Source organism: Mixophyes fleayi, chromosome 11 (genome assembly GCF_038048845.1).
Source record: "Mixophyes fleayi isolate aMixFle1 chromosome 11, aMixFle1.hap1, whole genome shotgun sequence".
Classification (NCBI taxonomy): Eukaryota; Metazoa; Chordata; class Amphibia; order Anura; family Limnodynastidae; genus Mixophyes; species Mixophyes fleayi.
The window spans coordinates 16,999,962-17,019,718 of NC_134412.1; positions in this window are offsets into that span (position 1 = coordinate 16,999,962).

The window sequence follows — 19,757 nt, forward strand, 5'->3', positions numbered from 1 at the left end:
TTACACTGAAATTTAATGTTGATATTTGTGTGCTACATGAAAAAACAGTCAGTATTTAACCTATGTGCAAAACAGAATACTAATTTGCACCCCTTGCATTGTAACATGGTTTTGTCCAGGAGACTGAAATAAGAATTTTCTTAAGTTAAGATCCTTAATGAATCAGGCCCAATGTTGATATTCCTGTGTTCGGGGAACTGATATTGTCAGTAGGTTGTAATGCTACCATTACAATTCGTGGTTTACTTGTTCCTCCCTAGGTTAGGAGAAAGTTTTGTGAAGCATTGATAAGTGGCATGCTACAGACTTCACGGAGGAGAGATCAAGGTCTCCCTTCCATGGGATTACCCCAATTTACTGCCGAAAGCGAACTAAGCAGTCTTGGTGTCTTGACTATTGGAGGACCACTCATTCTTTGAATTCTTGTCAGAGATCTGCTGAGAACAGTTTACAAGAATTAACCCCATTCCTATATGAGTTAGGTATATGTTTCTGCATGTGAGTAATGGCTTGTGCAGGGTTGGCCCTGATGTACGCTGTATGATATATGGCTATAGGCTACAACCAGATCCCTCAGACCACAAGGCAAAATGTCTTACTGGCATCCGGCGCCATTTTAAGTAGTATATTCAGGAGGGCCCCTGGCTATAACAAGATGGGACCACTGAATATGGTCATAATACAATTCCATGGTATGTTAAATGCATAAAATAAATCAATGTTTAATTCAGCATATGGAATAATAGGACAGGTGCTGGGAATTGCACCCAGAAAAAAAATTTGCAATGGAGTTGCTCAGGCAAAAAGACAGGGGAAGGCATGGGGGCTAAAATTTGTTGGGCTGACCTAACATTTCTCAGCAGTAGAGTGCAGTACAGTCAGATATCCATGATTAAATATAGTCGATCAACCGGTTAGAGGTGCCAGGGGAGGACCAATTGTGGAAGCAAAGGCTGCAATGTGGCAGCTCACCAGGGCACTGGCCGTCACCAGGTGGTGCACGTGGCATTATTAATGAACAGTCGGAGTTCGCAAATCCTCGTTGTTGCCAACTTGGCAGAGCTTCCTTCTGTGAGACGCAGAGGGTAGCTACATGAAAGTTTGGGGGCGGGTGGGACTTTAGGCCTTGACTTGGATCATAATGCCCCATCTCAGTGCAAGGATGCAAATTGCGTCATGTCGCGGTGGGTGGAGCATCATGTAGTTTAGCTATAGCAGTTGATCAATATGTATGTACAAATGCTTATCTCCTGTGAGATATTTAGCCAGAAACTTGTTGCCCAATTGACTGTCATGGTCCCACCTCTACAAATACAGAGTACAATGGCATACTGATGATGATGATGATACTGCGGAATGTTGATGCAAACGTGGAACTTGATGACTACGTCCCTGGAACTTTGCAATTCTGCAAAATGACCTGATGATAGCATCAGGATTCTTACCATGACCTATGGTAGTATAACACCGTCTTATCTCATCTCTTTATGATGATTGAATTTGCTTTGTATAAAGAATAAATGCAATGAATATGTCTCTTTAAAATCCCTCCCTCAGTCAACTTTTAGAACACAGGGGTCCTCCATCGGGACCCCTATAGTGAGCCTGCGATTCACCTCCACTACCCCACTTGGGGGTAAATGTATCATACTGAGAGATTTCCGACAGGTTTGAAAAGTGGAGATGTTGCTTGTAGCAGCCAATCAGAGTCTAGCTGTCATTTTGTAGAATGTACTAAATAAATGATAACTAGAATCTGTTTTTTCATACCCGCCGGAAAACTCTCAGCTTGATACATTTACCTCTTGGGGCTAGATTTACTAAAACTGCGGGTTTGAAAAAGTGGAGATGTTGCCTATAGCAACCAATCAGATTCTAGTTCTCATTTATTTAGTACATTCTACAAAATGACAGCTAGAATCTGATTGGTTGCTATAGGCAACATCTCCACTTTTTCAAACCCGCCGTTTAGTAAATATACCCCCCTAGTCTCTTCTCTGGGCAGGTGTCTGAAATATTTTTTTTAACAGCTTTGCTGATGGGACAGAGCGCGGAATTGAGTATTTCTTAATTTGTATGTGATAAAGCTAGATTGAAGTCTAGAAGACTGGATTCTGTATGTTTATACGCTAGGTGAGAGCGGCTGCATCCAGACGGGCTTTTTTTTCATTTAATAAAAAATGCTGTCGTTGTTATTTTACTGCTGCCTCGTCCAGGAGTTTGGAGAACGAGGCAGACCTCATTTAATTTTCCACGGCCATACCAGGTGTTTTCTATATAAAAAAAAATATAACAGGCGTTTATGACTTTTTTTTTTTTTTTTAAAAGAATCAGAAGTAGATGGAAAGGTATTTTAGAAGTATTCTGAAATGTAAAATAGCTTCAGATATACTCCCCCCAAAAAAACCCCATCTGATGTAGCCACAAATCTCCGCTTTCGACAGACAACGCATCACGGGGATGAAAAGGGAGACAGGATCGTGACTCAACACAGGGGTTACAACGCTGGTTTTCACTATCTCCTACAGCTCCCACCCAATCTGTATCTTATAATGCCAGGGGTATAAGGTGCGGAGAGGCGTGTGTCTACATCACTGCTTTGGCCACAGACTTTATGTGGCTAGAATAGTCCACATCCTGTCGTTAGGTAATGCTTGATGAGGTGGTTGGCCAACAAGTGGTAGATCAGACAGCAGTCACACACTTAGGGTTGTTATTACACTATGCATTTTATAAGTCTCTGAATTTAGGCAGTTAGACCAGGGTCTGGTGGGCCGGGGGACTGCTGACCCCCAGGCTGGTCCCAAAGTGGACTACCTTGGGCTGGGTCCCTGGGCTACCTTTATTGCCAATAGGCTGCTGAGCTGATCCGAGTCTCACCCAACCCAGGCCAAAATTTGCCAGCCGGCCCTTGAGCTAGACACCCCCCACTCCACCGAAACCACTTCCTGATATGCCCACGCCAAATCAATTTCGGCGGAAAGGTTTACATCCCATCTCTGGAAGCCCATGCTTTTTTTGGCCACTGAAAAACCGAGACTATGATAGGAAATTCGAGATTGTTGGCGGGTATGGATCTTGGCTGTTGATGTCCGGGCCTTGAGTTGCCGGTTCTGAGGGTCCTAAGTTAGTCCTAAATGCTACATAGGGTCAGGGCTGCTTGTTTTTTTATGCCCGGTGATGGGGTAAGTGCCCGCATGGCCTGTTTAGAACTTATAGGAACCTATATCCCTATACTTATAGGGATCTCCTATATATTTAGGAAACAGTCCACACTGGTGATTCCAATGTCTCAAGGTAGAAGCAGGGGAACTGCAATCAGTCATGGAAGATATGGGGTGAAGGACAAGCGAGGACTAACAACAGGGACAAGGGAGGACAAGCATGAGGGGGTAGAAGAGACAAATTTGGGCAGATTTAATATCGAGATAACAGAGGCACTGCTGATTGTCCATTTAAAATCATATATATATGAAAGGCAAAGGATACATTGCATTCAAATTTAAAGGCATACTCCGTACCTACAGTGGTTACAATTTAGCATGCGCATTTTGGGAGTCCAAGTTGAATGTTGTTGCTTAAAAAAAAATACAAATCTGAGTGTTACATTGTTCTGGGAACACCGCATCCCATGCAGAGGAATGTGTCTCCAATTATCTCCCTAATAATTCCTGAAAGGGGATATGGAGGCCATGCTCTCACAGAGATTGCTGTTACTGGAACGTTGTGTGTGGCAGCAGCTGCAGGAATCTGCAGAGAAACAGATGTGCGAGATCCCAGTACAGACTCACCCCTCCGTCCAGGACACACACAGCAACTACACGAGACACCGTTCCCTTTACATGTCACATGACATGTCATCATTGACCCTAACTCAATGTGTGCATAGGCACAGTCACAGGGAATAATAGTAGGAGATAGGAGGAGGGAAGGGATTTCAATGGAAGTAATGGAAACATAATTGTGTTGTTGGAGTCATAGCTAACAATTCCATAGTAGTAAGTTCTGATCCTAGCGGCCGGGGCAAAGTTAAAAACAAGGGGCCTGATTCATTTAGGATCTTAACTTGAGAAACTTCTTATTTCAGTCTCCTGGACAAAAACATGTTATAATGCAAGGGGTGCAAATTAGTATTCTGTTTTGCACATAAGTTAAATACTGACTGTTTTTTTCATGTACTGAAAACCCACCTCTTCAGACAAGGTTATGATATTCCTCAACCATCTTCTTAATTTCCCTAGATTACCCTATTGCCATCCTCTACACAGCTAACGCAAGACAACAACCTTCTGACCAACATTGCAACACACACAGCCCACTCAGTACTTTTACCTTTGCAGTCTGGCTGGTCCATTGTGCAATATGATGTAGCACATGCCCTTGTGTTTCTAACTCCCATTGTCCTATAGATTGTAAGCTTTCGATCAGGGTTCTCTTACCTCTCTGTCTGTATGTATTACCCAGTATTGTCTTATTAATGTTTGTTCCCAATTGTAAAGCGCTACAGAATTTGCTGGCGCTATATAAATAAATGTTGATGATGAGGATGATGTAACACACAAACATCAACTTTAAATTTCAGTGTACAAATAAGCTATCAAGTATTTGTGTGCTACATGAAAAAACAGTCAGTATTTAACTTATGTGCAAAACAGAACACTAATTTGCACCCCTTGCATTGCAACATGGTTTTGTCCAGGAGACTGAAATAAGAAGTTTCTCAAGTTAAGATCCTTAATGAATCAGGCCCAAGCTGTGGCAAGAATTGGTTCTGTGATGGATGTCAAGCTCCTGGTCCTTGGACAGAGGAACACCAATACTCCCTTTTGACTTATATTTAACAATTAACGTTTTTTTTGGGCACAGTCATTTTCATTCCTTATAACGATAAACAGCTGTTCCGACGAACACCTATCTCTTCTATGGTCACTATCGTGGTCACCTTTGCGATAGTCACCGGAGGCGAGAGCAGGTAAGATGTGAGGGATCCGAAAATCCCTCAATCGCAATGCTCTCCCCGTTGACTTCAATGGCTAACGCCATTTTCAGATGGCGTTAGCCATTAGGCACAAGTTTCGGAAAGTCTTTAATTTTTAGAACTTGTTAATTCACGAAAAATAGAAGTCCTTATATAAACCTATTTGGACTGCTATTGCTACCAATAACAGTGAGTCTGCAGCAGATATCTTCTAGTTATAAATAGACGGGGTACTTAAATTTGTGGTGGCTCGGCAGGTTTTCGGGGGATTAGGGGCTTGTTAAATATGCCCCTTAGACTTTCATGGACACATTGGTGTTGATCTCTCACAGAGCAGTAGTCACTTACAAAGGGGTCTGATGTGATGAACGAGTTACACTGAACACATGTGGCACGCGTGTTCCTGTGTAGTACGGCTATATATCTCCCACAGAACCCCGCACTGGCCTCAGACAGAACAGAACTTGGTGGGGAGATGCTGGCTTACGCTCTGTGTTTGTGCAGACGTTACATCACACAGGAGGTTTCTATGCTGCAGCTGCATCGCATTGCACTGGAAAAGCTCTGTACACCCAGCAGCCCGCTGCTTCCACCGGCCGCAGAGACCCCGTTTCTGTTTATTTGTGTAATCGCCATAAGCTGACGTCAGATCCATGGAGCTTATGAGTCCAAGAAGTTTAGACAATGTTCATATTATATGTAAGATCAAAAAAAAAAAATGAGTAATGACCAGTTCTGCAGCTGGGAGGGAGAGAATCATGGTTGTTGTAGTTCAGCGTGAAGAGCAGAGTATTGGTGAGGCTGCCATGGACTTCTGCAGAGTTTGTTGTTTTTTTTAAAATATTCTCATACCTCAGCTGTGCTTAAATCACAACCCTGCACAGTCTCGTCAGCGCTCTACAATGACCAAAGCCACAGACTAGTAGGCAGTAGCCCCCTTTATTTCAATCAAGTGTAAAGCTGGGTACACACGGCAGAATTTTTCACCAACTTTTTATGCCGAACGATTTTACATGCGATCGATGTTCCGATCGCCCGGTCCATGGACTGCATACACACTAGCCTTGTTTTAGACGATAAAGGGAAGAGCGGACGTCCCGTTAGCAACTTTTTACAGCCATGTTGTCTTGAGCAATGACTGTAATTTCGTACTCACTGTTGTGGATCGGTCGGAAGTTTATACACACTACACAATGGAAACTAGATTGGAACGAAAATATTTAACGGTACGACCAACCAAAAGAGGAGACAATCGTCCATCTGGGCAGACTTTCGACAATCGTGTCACTGCACACACTGACCCTACTTTTGAACGAGCGGTCGTATGTCGGATGGTTTGGCCGATTATTGGACGAAAACCGTGTAGTGTGTACCTAGCTTAACTGTCCCACAAAAATCAGGACTGTTGGGGCATGCGCAGCCAAAGGCAGAACTAGCTAGCTGTGGGCCGCGGTGCAGGGAGAAAGGAACTGGGGCCCCCAACCCTCTGCATCTGCCATGCAGTGAACCCCATTATCTCTATGGGCACCTGCAGCACCAATGGTAGTTCTACCACTGTACACAACCACCTTAAGTCACAGAACAGTGGGCGTACCCACCATTTCCGCAGTGCAGAATGTTCCTATGTTCAATGGTCATGTTTTTAGGGTGTGAAATGTGTCATTGCTCCTACTAGCAGACAAGAATCCCCAAGATCATTTAAAAGTCAAAATGAACTTACCGAGAAACCGATACGTGTTTTGTAATGCTCATGAGTAACGCAAGAGTCATCCATATCCCAGTTGTATTTTATTTTTAACTCTGCTTTTTAAAACCGAGCAAGCGTTATCCGTAGCGCTGGTATGATGTGTACATATCTGAGTGATGTATACGTGTGCGAGCTGTGTCAGGACCACGGCCAGGGTCTGAATAATCTCATTAGGAAGTTCTTAATTAGAAGGCATTGTCACAGTAACGAGCTGCAAATTACTGTGAGTTGGAGATAGCGAACCCTGGGGCCAGAAGATAGGAGGGTAGCAGAGTATGTGGGGATGAGGAATGCTGGAAGGTTGTACGTATGAAAATAGACTTAAGGAATCGTATATATTTACCGAAGTGATTTACATGTGTATAAACAAGGCCAGCTGTGTGACACCACTTTGTGCAAGTGCGCGGCTGTGCATCCAAAGGTCTTGTGCAACCAGTTTTGGTGGTCTTAACCACCAAGCCAGCTCTATGGATGTATTCCACACACAGAAAAGCATGTTACTGGAAGCGAAATTGCAAATGGGAAGGTTCAGAGGGTAAAAGTGTAAGAAAAGAAACAGGAGGACAGGAGTAAGATATAAATGCCGCATACATGCATTCGTTTTATTGCATGTGGGTGGTTACTCTTCAAACTCAATGGAGGGCACAAAGTGACATACAGATATAAAATGCCCATGGGTACAAGCGCTACAGAAAGTAAATTGAGAGTGGGGAAGGTGATGCCCCTGGTATATATTTTTCGGCTTTGGCTAGACTAGCGAAAGTCGGCAAGTATGATTGTGTGAGAATAATCGCATGAGACTAATTGCATCATATATAAGGCTAGGTGCCCACTATAGGGAAAATAAATGGTTAGCGATTTACAAACGACAGGCAAAAAAAAAAGAACCCCAATCAGCATGCCCACTTATGTGTACACACTACACGATTACCTTTAGATAAGTGCTCTTCATCTGTCATAAGCATCGGCTGTTCAGTATGTGTGCCTGTCCCCCATCCTTATCTGTTGTTCCAATTCTGCAGAGTGCATGCACACTGCAGAATCGGAACAACGTTGTTCCATTGCTGAACAATATTTTCAAGTCAGTTTGAAAATCTCGATCAACGATTTCAGTGGCTTTGGAACAACCATCGTTTCACTGTACACACTACCAGTCGATACCAGGCCGAACGGTTGTTTATCGTCTGATTGACCCAATCATCGGCTCAACACACTGTAGTATGTACCTAACCTAACTGTGACAGGACGGATTTACTATGCTTTTCCGGAGTTTCAACAACTTGTTGCTACTTAGTACTGCGGCTTTCGCCACTTGGCCAAGCTTGCGGCTCACCAATTCTGGACAGCACACCAATGCGGTATGCCCATTTTGTCATTTCTTAAAATCACATTTAATCACTATGTTTTTCTTAAGCGATCAATTTAATAAGAGTTAAGTTTTTAACTAAAAATCGCCCATGCAGACCTAGCTTAATATGGCACTATTGGGAAAGCCAACATTATTCTCTTTGTATACACTCCAAAAACATACTGGTAGGTTAATTGGCTGCTATCAAAATTGACCCTAGTGTCTCTCTATGTCTGTCTGTGTGTATGTTTGGGAATTTAGACTGTAAGCGCCAATGGGGCAGGGACTGATGTGAGTGAGCTCTCTGTACAGCGCTGTGGAATAAATGATGATGATGATGATTTTTAGTGGGGTTTATAAACAGTAAAAAAGGAATTGTTAAAACAAAATTGAGTGGATATCTCCTATGGGGGTCTATTTATGACCCTTCATTTTTTTCTGTAGAAACTTTTCAATCCTCATCGCATAGATGCGGATTGAAAAGTTTCTCATATGTATTAAAAATCAACACAGGAACAGCCGTTCCGAAAAACGGCTGCTCCTGTGAAGTCTTATACTTACCTAACACTGGATTCTTCTCTTTTCCTCCCTCTGCGGTGCCGATCGTCCCTCTTTCAATCCCTGTGCGCATGCGCCGACCGGTAAACTCGGGCATGCGCACAGAGATCCGTGTCTGCAGGAACCTGAGGCATGTGATGGAGGGATCATGTGATCCCTCCACACATGCGCTGTGCAGCTCTGCTCGTCAGAGCAGCGCTGTTTTCAGTGTAATGTTTCACTTATGTTAATGTACACCAGCTTCAGAGGGCGTACATTAACAAGTAAAAAAAGAGAAATACTTCACCTGCCAGTCTTTAATACATAGCGTTACATTGTTATGGGGAGTGCTCAGAAAAACGCTAATGGGTGCAAAGCAGCAGATATCTCCGATATCTGCTGCTATGCTAGATTAATACATAAGGATTTTAACGGTAAAGCCCCGAAATCGTTGTTTTCGGAGCTTTACAAGGGGGCAAAACTTTAATAAATAGACCCCTTAATCACTGGTTGCAGGACCATACCTTTTTTCTGGCTGAGTAGCGAGGTGCTTTGCACTGAGACCCCAGTTTACAATTTGCAGAACAGAATTTTTCTTGTTAGTTCAATATCATCACATTCTAATAGACAATGACAATGTTTGTTCCTATTAGCATAACCCCACCTTACCAAGCACCTGCTATGAACCTATACATTGATTGAGCAACTTCCACTTCTGTACTGTCTGAGAGGCATGTTGGTATCAGTAGCTGAGGGGGAGTGCTGGCGCTGAATTGCCATTTGGAGGCTTCTGGGGAACCTCTTTGGTAAGTTGGCTCTCAATTTAAAAACCCATATATGTATGGCCCAGATATATGTGACTCTTACTGTTTAGAGTTAGGACCATCCTATTAGCAAAAGCGCCGTAAGGCGGGTGGCTTTAACATACATTTGCAAATGTGTACAACTGAGACTTTAGCATTTTTATGTACAAGTAGAAATGGCAGCTCCCTTGCTGGTTATAGCAGTGTGCTAGGGGAATTATCTCTGTGTTTGTTCCTTTCAGGATAACCCCACCCTTTAAAGCACCTGCTATAATCCTATAAATTGATTGAGAAACTTCCACTTCTGTATTGACTGTTTTTTTTCTGGCTGATAATTTGAGCTATTTTAAAAATAATATGGCTTTATCTTTAATCATAGCCAATCCTCAGGGTCGTCACAACTTTTTTTCTCACTTGACACCCTTTGATTTAAACCTCAGTGGTCATCCACTGGAAATGTGTGGATGGTCCACTGCACAAACCGAGCATCCGTGGCTTGTGTTTCATTCCCCAGATCCCTGTTGTTAGGTTATAACATATAAGGGTCCTTGTCACCAGGATTAGCCAATAGGCTGACTTGGCTGCAGGGAGGGGGGGGGGGGGGGGGCAACATTTCTGGTTTTACAAAAATCGTGACGGGGAGAGGTATAAACCGAAAATTCATTTTAAAAGATAAGAGAATAGTTTCTCCAAAGTCACAACGAAACATGGAAGAAAAAATGTAGTAAGGTTTTAATCTTGACATAATCCCGTGGTAAAGGCTGAAGACAGGGATAAGCATTTTGGAGAGACAAGGAATGGCCACAGATGAGGACAGTCAGCCCCCTAGACATTGTCACCCTCTGTAGCGCTCGTTCACACCTCCGTTCCACTACCACTGATTTTAGTGAAAATTAAATTAGTGACCCTTCTAAAGAGCCACGTGGGGCTGAGTTTCCAAAGCACAGGAACATAAACATTGATGGCTGGGGAGAAGAGTGAAAGTGTCTGGATTTTAAATAAAGGACAATTGACGAGCGTATTAGTCTGGGGCAGTCCGAACCCTCAATCAGTCAATGACTGTCACCTTCAGTTTCAGTGTGTGGTGTGTTTGGTTTGTCTCCGTCGTACAACGTTGCGGAATATGTTGGTGCTATACAAATCCCGTCTAATAATAGTATGTGAAGTTGTCAGTTGTCTATTGAGTCCCTGCTGGGGGAAGGGGGGCATAATGCGATTCCTGAGCCTACGGGTTGATTCAGATATTACACTGAACGTTACCCGACCTCACTGTCAGTGAGATACAAACCCTTCCCTGATATTCCATATGGTCTCCCAGATCCACACCTCCAACTATATTTTATTGTTCCTCCTGCAGAAAACTGTTCCCACTGCCTGTTTCCTCTGCATCTCTTGATCCCCTCTATGTCTTCCCCCCCCCCCTCCACCTAATTGCTCCATATCCCATGGCTGGTTCACTCTCTGTGTTTATTTGAGAATAATATTCCCTGGGGACGTCCTGGTCCCTTTGTGATCAGATCTGCGCCCTGTCACACGCTTGTCACACCATCACGCGCCTGTTCAGGCTGGTGATCTCCATGAAATCCCAGAGACAATTGTTAGTGTCAGCGTGTGAAAAGAGAGGAGTCACGGGTCAGCACGGTCACACTGGGGGAATATGCCCAAAATAAGAGGGGGGGGGGAAGTGAACTAGGCAAAAGGGGGAAATTATTGAGATGTGTGCTGTATACCTTGGCTACCGACTGTACAAGTGGCACAGCGCAGGCTGTAGCGCCAACGGATAGAGCGCAAGCCTAACCATAGCAGCGATTTTGACTTTTCCAAAATGCAATCTCTGGAGATTTGTTTGTCGATTTTAAAACACCTTTCCAATACTTGCCTACTTTTGGCAAGTTGTATCCGGGAGAGGGGCGTGTCTAGAGGGCGGGAGGGGGTGGGGCGTTCTCAAAAGCATCATCTTGGCCCTGCCCCATACGACATATATGCCGTTTTGACGTGGGGGCGGGGCCAAAATTATGCGATCCACCTCGAATCAAGTCATTTTAGCCCCGCAATTGTGTGATGCGGGAGACTTGTCAGCTCTCCCGGGAGTCCGTGAGACTGACACAAATTTCGGGAGTCTCCCGGACATTCCGGGAGAGTTGGCAAGCATGACCTATCTCTCCCATGTTGTAATAAAATTCGTCTGAGATTAAACACAAACTTGCCCCAGTTTCAACGGAAACTGAAATTGCATGCGATTGAAGAGAAATGAAAGCATGTAGTTTAAGTTATATGGTCAATGTCACTATAACCAAAGGCACAACGGAAGTTTTAAAAAAGCATGTTTTTTGTTGTAGAGGGGCAAAAACGCTTATTAATTTTCTTACGGGGGACAAAATATTTTATGAATAATTTAGTGGGCCAAATTTCATTCATTGATGATTAATTTAATTAACGATTATATGAAAGGGATTTTATTTTATTTTATCATATTACAGTGACTTACTATTTCATCACCAGTGGGTCAATATTTATATTTTTATGATATGGCAACATTTCCTGATGGGGACACCATTAAAAGTACATGCTTGTAGCACTACAAGTGTCAGCATGCACATGAACACTTGTAGTGTCACAAGTCTGTACTTTAAATGATGACCCCATCCGGAAATATAAAGTGTTGCCATATCATACAAATATAAATATTGCTCCCACTAGTGATGATATAGTAAGCCACTGTAATAAAATAAAAATGAAAAAAAAACACGTATAATCTATAATTACCTTTGGCCCACTAATTTATTCTTAAAATAAATTGTCCCCCGTAAGAAAATTCATAATCATTTTTGCCCCTTTACCACAACATAAATATATGTTTGTTCTTTAAACTTGGGGTAGTGCCATGCAATCAAGATTACAAGATACACGTCAGGATTATTTGGGTTTATTTAAACTTCCATTGTACCTTCTGTTATATTAACATTGCCCTGCAGTGCAACAGTGATGTGTTTGGCAATCTCGCCTGTAGAAAGTAGAGATGCTCACTGACCCCCGTCAACTGGTTTTGGTTTTGGATCTAGATTAGCTTTGTGTTTTGGTTTTGGCAAAATCGCCCTCGTGTGTTTTGGTTTTGGATTTTTTAGAAAAAACCCTAAAATATGCTAAAATCACATAATTTTGCTCTTTTTTTTGTTCCTACATTATTATTAATTGCAATAAAACTAATTTCAAGTAATTTGCAGTCAATTTTGACCACCTGACAGATCACAATATTATTTTCATACACTTTCGGACAAATACTGCAGCGACCTGGCTGGATGGTAAGCGACAGAGCATTGACACCAACACACGGCAGTTCCTACCACATCTAGGACACGTTGGCACACAGCAGTGGCAGAAAAGAAAAATGGGGGTCCGCCCTCCCTCCCACCCTCCGTTATGTTGGATCTTATAAAGATCCGACGACATAACAATGACGTTTTGCCTCCTTTTCAAATCCGAAAATGCTTGAAAGTGCCGAGCCGGTACTCGGATCTGATATGTTAGGTTCTCGGGGAACTGAGCCTGAGCATGTCTAATAGAATGTTGTATTTGGTGATTTTGAAATCAAACTCGGGCGAGTTTGCAAAACAGCATTTAGCGATTTGTTTAGCTAAAATGGGGAAAAGTCGAAACTGCGATTTGTAGCGATTTTGGTATCTAAGGTATTTGCTGGGGATACAGAAAAAAGAAAACAGGGGAAGGGGAGAACATAAATCGGGGAAGAGGGGTACATAGTGGGTACGAAGCACAACACTATATCATAAAACACAGGCAATCTACACTGTCATCTCTCTGTTCTCTGGCGATTTAAAATAATAAATTTTAAAGTCGCCCGAGAAAATCACTGGAGATGCAAAATCGCAGCTTGATACATTTACCCCCAGGTTGGAACGCGGAGCTGTCATTAGTCCAAAGTTATCGACTGAACATTCTCTTATCGGATGCACAGTCCTGACCTGACTTTAATGGTGAATCTGTCATCTCTTCCTTCTTTACGGGGCAAAAATGCGAAGAATGTTAAATAGGCCCCTAAGTTTGCTTATAGCCTGCACAGAAGGGTAACATAAAAATATGTCTTGTATATAAATTCCCTTGTGCGAGGCCAAATTAAGCATTGGACACTTTTGAGATTAGTGTCCCTTTAATAATTTGTCATCCAATAAATATAGTATAATAAAGGTATTTCCTAACTACAGATCGGTCTTTGACAGTGCTAGTGTTAACAATGGATCTTGTTAGAAATTTTCCAGTGTGCTGGTTTTCAGTAACTGGAAGATTGGCAGAGCACAGACGCCGGATAGCAGTGGCGCCGTTGCAGCCATGTTTGTCCTGTCCTTTAATAGGACGCTGTGATAGTGGAGGGATACCAGAGTGCAGGATTGAGATTACAGATATATGTTAAATATAATACTTGCCTGGTGTATATATAAGCCACAATTCCTTTTGGGTACAAAATATACTAAAATGATAATTTGGGAATCTATTCCCACTAAGGGGTATATAAACTAAACTGCGGGTTTGAAAAAGTGGAGATGTTGCCTATAGCAACCAATCAGATTCTAGCTTTCATTTTGTAGAATGCCCTAAATAAATGAAAGCTAGAATCTGATTGGTTGCTACAGGCAACATCTCCACATTTTTCAAACCGGCAGTTTAGTAAATATACCCCCTGAATAATGCATTATCAAGGAGCAGAATTCCAGGCATCATACATCCGGAATTCCGTGAAATTAACTTCCAGCATGTTGTTAGTGGGAATGCCTGGAATCCAAACTTTAAGGGGGACCTGCTGATCTATAGGCAGCCATTTTGTGACCTGAACCAATATTCAGCTTGACAGGTTCGCTCGAACTAGTGACATCAAGTAAAATACGTGGTACAGTAAGTTATTAGAAGGGTAGGATCTTTTATTGGTGGGGGGATGGTTGAGGGCTTGAGGGAACTGTCGCTGACAGAAATGTAGTCACTTACTGAACAGAGTCACTCAGTTGATAACAAGGGGCCTGATTCATTAAGGATCTTAATTTGAGAAACTTCTTATTTCAGCCTCCTGGACAGAACCATGTTACAATGCAAGGGGTGCAAATTAGTATTCTGTTTTGCACATAAGTTAAATACTGACTGTTTTTTCATGTAGCACACAAATACTTGATAGCTTATTTGTACACTGAAATATAAAGTTGATATTTGTGTGCTACATGAAAAAACAGTCAGTATTTAACTTATGAGCAAAACAGAATACTAATTTGCACCCCTTGCATTGTAACATGGTTCTGTCCAGGAGGCTGAAATAAGAAGTTTCTCAAGTTAAGATCCTTAATGAATCAGGCCCCAGATCACTAATATGATATCAGAGTAGCTTATAGGATATAAAAAGGTCATTGATTGAACAAGACAGTCACTGATTGGATAGAAAACATCCCTCACTAGAACGCAGTGTTCCTTAAAGCCAAACCGCACAGTCTGGACACACAACGTTTGTGCAGCAAGATAAATCTGGCTCCATATAGTGACTCCATTTACACTACACATTTCGGGGCTTCCTTCCTACAGCTGCTCACTATTTATTGACCGTTTTTAAATATCCGTTTTCTACCGCTCCCACCTCCCTGTACTGCTTACTAGTACTGTAAAGCACCCTCTATCAATGTAAGTAGGCTCTCATAGGCTCTATTAGTTGGAAAAGTAGACTCTCTGTGGTATCTGGTATGGTGCACACATGTCATGTGAGGAATGCAATGTATTAATACAGAAGGTTATAAATAAGATCCAATTACTATATCCCTCATTTTCATAGCTGTCTACACGCTGTAAATATTTTTTACCAGTTTTAATATATTGCACCAGGTTTACTATCTTGAGAAAACTTTATGTCACAGAGGAGCCGCATTGTTCTGGCTTCTAGGGCAACACAGTAAAGTGGTAATATATGTTAAAATCATACTTGTCTACTCCTGAATTTCAAGATATACCCCGGGACTTCCGGGATAGCAGCCCCCACTCCCGGGCCCCGCCCACTTAACTGCTGAAGTGGGTGGAGGCTTAATGACGAAATGTGCTGAGAATCCAATCATGATACCTCCTGCTGGGCAATGTCATACCTACCAAGATTTAATTAGGTGGCCTCAGGACAGGGACGTGGTAAAGCCACGATGGGGTGGGGGGGTGCCTAGGACTTTTGAAGCACTAGGCTGCCCGTTTTCAACTTCCCTCCAGACGCTTTATTGGCGTTCGCCACTAAATAGAAAATACCTCCCAACTTTCCAACCCACGGGACAAAATTGGGTCTTTCCCAGGGCCCTCTAAAGAACATCTTGGGCCCCCGGCACAGCAGTGCACCGGGGCCCCTATATATACTAAAAAATGATTATATATATGGGCCCTGCAGCCCAGGGGGGCCCGTCGGAGGCAGCAAAAAAAAAACAAACCTGAAAAAAAAGAAGAAAATACTTACCTTGCGGTCAGCTGGCGATCCGGCTCCCTCCATGGTCTCCTCCTCCGTCGCGCTCCGCAATGGATGTCGGGCGGGCGTGATGACATCACGCCCAACATGCACTGCGAGCGCGACGTGCGGGCGTGATGACATCACGCCCGACATGCACTGCGAGCGCGACGTAGGAGGAGACCATGGAGGGAGCCGGATCGCCAGCTGACCGCAAGGTAAGTATTTTCTTCTTTTTTTTCAGGTTTGTTTTTTTTTGCTGCCTCCGACGGGCCCCCCTGGGCTGCAGGACCCCCGGGCACCTGCCCATTGTGCCCAATGGGAAAGACGGCCCTGGTCTTTCCCACCTAACGGTTGGGAGGTATGCAGTATATATTACGATTCCTAGTTTCCAAACTGGATGTGTCCTATCCAGACATTGGGTCACATGCTAAACTTATAATGGGGAGCACATTGTACCCTCCTGCTGCTCTTCAGCAATGAAGTGCGTGTCTACGGGCCCTTTGTGAACACACTTGTAATACAGACAGTCCCAATATCTCCTAATTCTCATGAATTATTTTAGACCATAGATTAGGCTGCAGCTGTATTTTAGGAGAAAGATGTAAGCGTTGTGTCATCAGCTATTTATATCGCACCACTACTTCCAAGAACTCACATCAGTTGATGCCCCGTTGGAGTTTACAGTCTAAATTCCCTAACACACACACACACACACACTGACAGAGAGAGACTAAGGTCAATTTAATAGCAGCCAATTAACCTACCAGTATGTTTTTGAGTATGGGAGGAAACCAGAGCACCCGGAGGAAACCCACGCAAACACAGGGAGAACATACAAACTCCTCACAGATAAGGCCATGGTCGGGAATCAACTCATGACCCCAGTGCTGTGAGGCAGAAGTGCTAACCACTGAGCCACCGTGCTGCCCCTCACCATGCTAGCCACTAAGCCACCATGCTGGGACAGTTATGTAGGTTTCTTTTGGGGATATCACTGCAAATGCCTCTCCGGGTGGCTTAAGGGGGCAGAACTGCCCTGCATATGTCAATGCAGTCTGCTTGAACAACATACATGACACTGCATCAACCAATCAGTGATTGCCGGACAAGCCAGTGGCGGATCCAGGGGGGTGGGCTTGCTGCCGACAGCTGCACACTGTGCAGGTCCGTTCAGCAGTGACAGTGTGCTGCCCGGCTGCTCTGATTGTGTTTTAAACACAATCAGAGCAGCGGGGCAGCACACTGTCACTGCCGAGCGGACCTGCACATAGTGTGTAGCCGCCGGCAGCCTTAGAAATCAGAAAGGGGGCGGGGCCTAAATCGCCCCCCCTAAAATCGCCCGGGGGAAAGCAGTTGTCTAGATCCGCCCCTGGGACAAGCAACTGGATCTGGGGAGAAAAGGTACAAATACATATTTGGTGGGCACAGGATCCCCCCCACACCCACTCTTTTTACTAATACTAAAACCCTGAATCTCTTCCATACATCTTGGGATGGTGGCACAGTGGTTAGCATTACTGGGGTCATGATTTGGATTATGACCAAGGACCTGTGTGTGTGGGGGCTCTGGTTTCCTCACACAGTCCAAAAACATGCTATTAGATAAATTGGCTTCTGACAAAATTGTGTGGTGGGTGGTGTGGGTGTTGAGAATTTAGATTGTAAGCTCTGTGGGGCAGGGAGTGATGTGAATGGCTACATATCCCTTGTACAGCGCTGTGTAATCACAGGCTGATTAACCAATATGATCAGTAAAACTATCAGTTTCAATTGTATTTTGGGGTTGTTTTCGGAGCACAGATACTGGGCCAGTTGCCTGTTATCACTGCTGATATGACAATGTGTTTTGCAGTCTGAAGACATATTACATTGTGAGTTTGGTGATACCTTAGTCATCTGTTCCTGTGTGGGTTCATCTGTCAGACAGAGCTGCCAAACTGTATACCTTGTTTTTTACTGACACATTTTAGGACAAGTACTGATCAACAACTTTCTTTTACCGATATATTGTCACGTTATACCAACATTGCTTCACAAGGGGAATTAGAAACAATATCTTTAATAGAAGTTACAGGGAAGATAAAATGTTTTATTTATACCCCCAGAAAATAACTATTCTTTACTGATCTTCTGTTGACAAAAGTACTGGTGGCTGGTAGCCATTCTGTTAGGCTATAATTAGACTAAACAATTGTAGGATTGTCTGCAAATTTGGTCATTTGTGAACGAATTGGCGGACAATATGTGTTGGTCCCAGAATGATGGTCCTAGCATTCAGTGGCTCAGTGGTTGGCACTTCTGCCTCACAGCACTGGGGTCATGAGTTCAATTCCTAACCATGGCCTTATCTGTGTGGAGTTTGTATGTTCTCCCCGTGTTTGTGTGGGTTTCCTCCGGGTGCTCCGGTTTCCTCCCACACTCCAAAAACATACTGGTAGGTTAATTGGCTGATATCAAATTGACCCTAGTCTGTGTGTGTGTGTTAGGAAATTTAGACTGTAAGCTCCAATGGGGCAGGGACTTATGTGAGAGAGTTCTCTGTACAGCGCTGCAGAATTAGTGGCGCTCTATAAATAAATGATGATGATGATCCGATCCCACCTGAGCTGTTCCTTCAGGTTGGAAAATCCTGCCTGTCAACCCCTAGACAGCCGTTTGTTTTGCTATCCCACTGAACGACAAGATATAATGTGTGTCTATATCCATTTATCCACTAATCAGGCTGAAGATCTGGATCCCCCACGTCTCCATGAAGGTAACAACCTTTCTAGATGTCTCACACTACATAAAATAAAACCTAGTATCCTTTTGTACGTGATTCTCCCCAAGGATCTATCACATTTCTAGAGCTTGAAGTCTTGTGTTGCTGCAGAACCTCTTGAGAATTAGAGCCATCAATCACTGTTCTTTATAAAATTTAGCAACCAATCAGATTCTAGGTATCATTTATCTAGTACATTCTAGAAAATCATAGCCAGACTCTGATTGGTTGCTGCACTCAACACTTCCACTTTGCCGTTTTAGACGACTTTATAAATCTACCCCTTAAATCGTTTTTAGCCGTTGGCCTCCCGAGAAGACTTCCCAAATGATCAAGAGCACTTTTATCTTTCCACTCCTCTGAGTCATTGCCCCCTGCAGTGAGAGGGAGTCTAGGCCCTGCCAAAGGACTCTGTCATAGCATTACCGAACACAGGGTGGGGATTTGCTAAATCTTGTGTGGTATCTCCGCTATGGAAGCTGTGACAAGTTCCTTGAGAAACTCTGCTCTCTTCTAACTTGGCTCCAGTTCCCGACAATTCTCTGCATGTCTTTATCTCTGGCTGGCTGTGACCATTTCTGTTTACATCGTGCATTAACTTTTATAGACCTTTCAATTATCTGTAGAAACTACCGGCTCCAGCTGTTGAGTATCATATAAAAAGAAAATGATATATATATATATATAGTAAAAGAGGTGACCTGTAAAAACACACACGCAGAGGGGCAATGACTTACAGGAGAAAGGGTGTCAGCTAAATTGCTGTGAGGCCGGTATGGAACGTGTCCCAAAAGAGAAGAATCTGTATTTTATAAACGGATAGAGAGGTCTCCAAGGTTGGGGGTAGAGAAGGGGGTTACACACTTCCACACACGGTCCGCATTTTCCTGGGAAGGGTATTTTTAGAAGAGTCCTTCGTTCTCGCCCCAGACCCCGGTCCAGGGTGCGGCTCTCGTTTGAAAGACGTTGTGGGGCAGAGTGCCAAGGAGAAATTGTAGTCGGGGAAGGAGGGGTAGGGAAGGAGGACGCCAAGAAAGCGGGGGGGACACAGGGACAGACAAGTATCAGCCATGTGGGAGGGCAAGAGGAAAAGTTTGTTCCTATGTCAGGATTT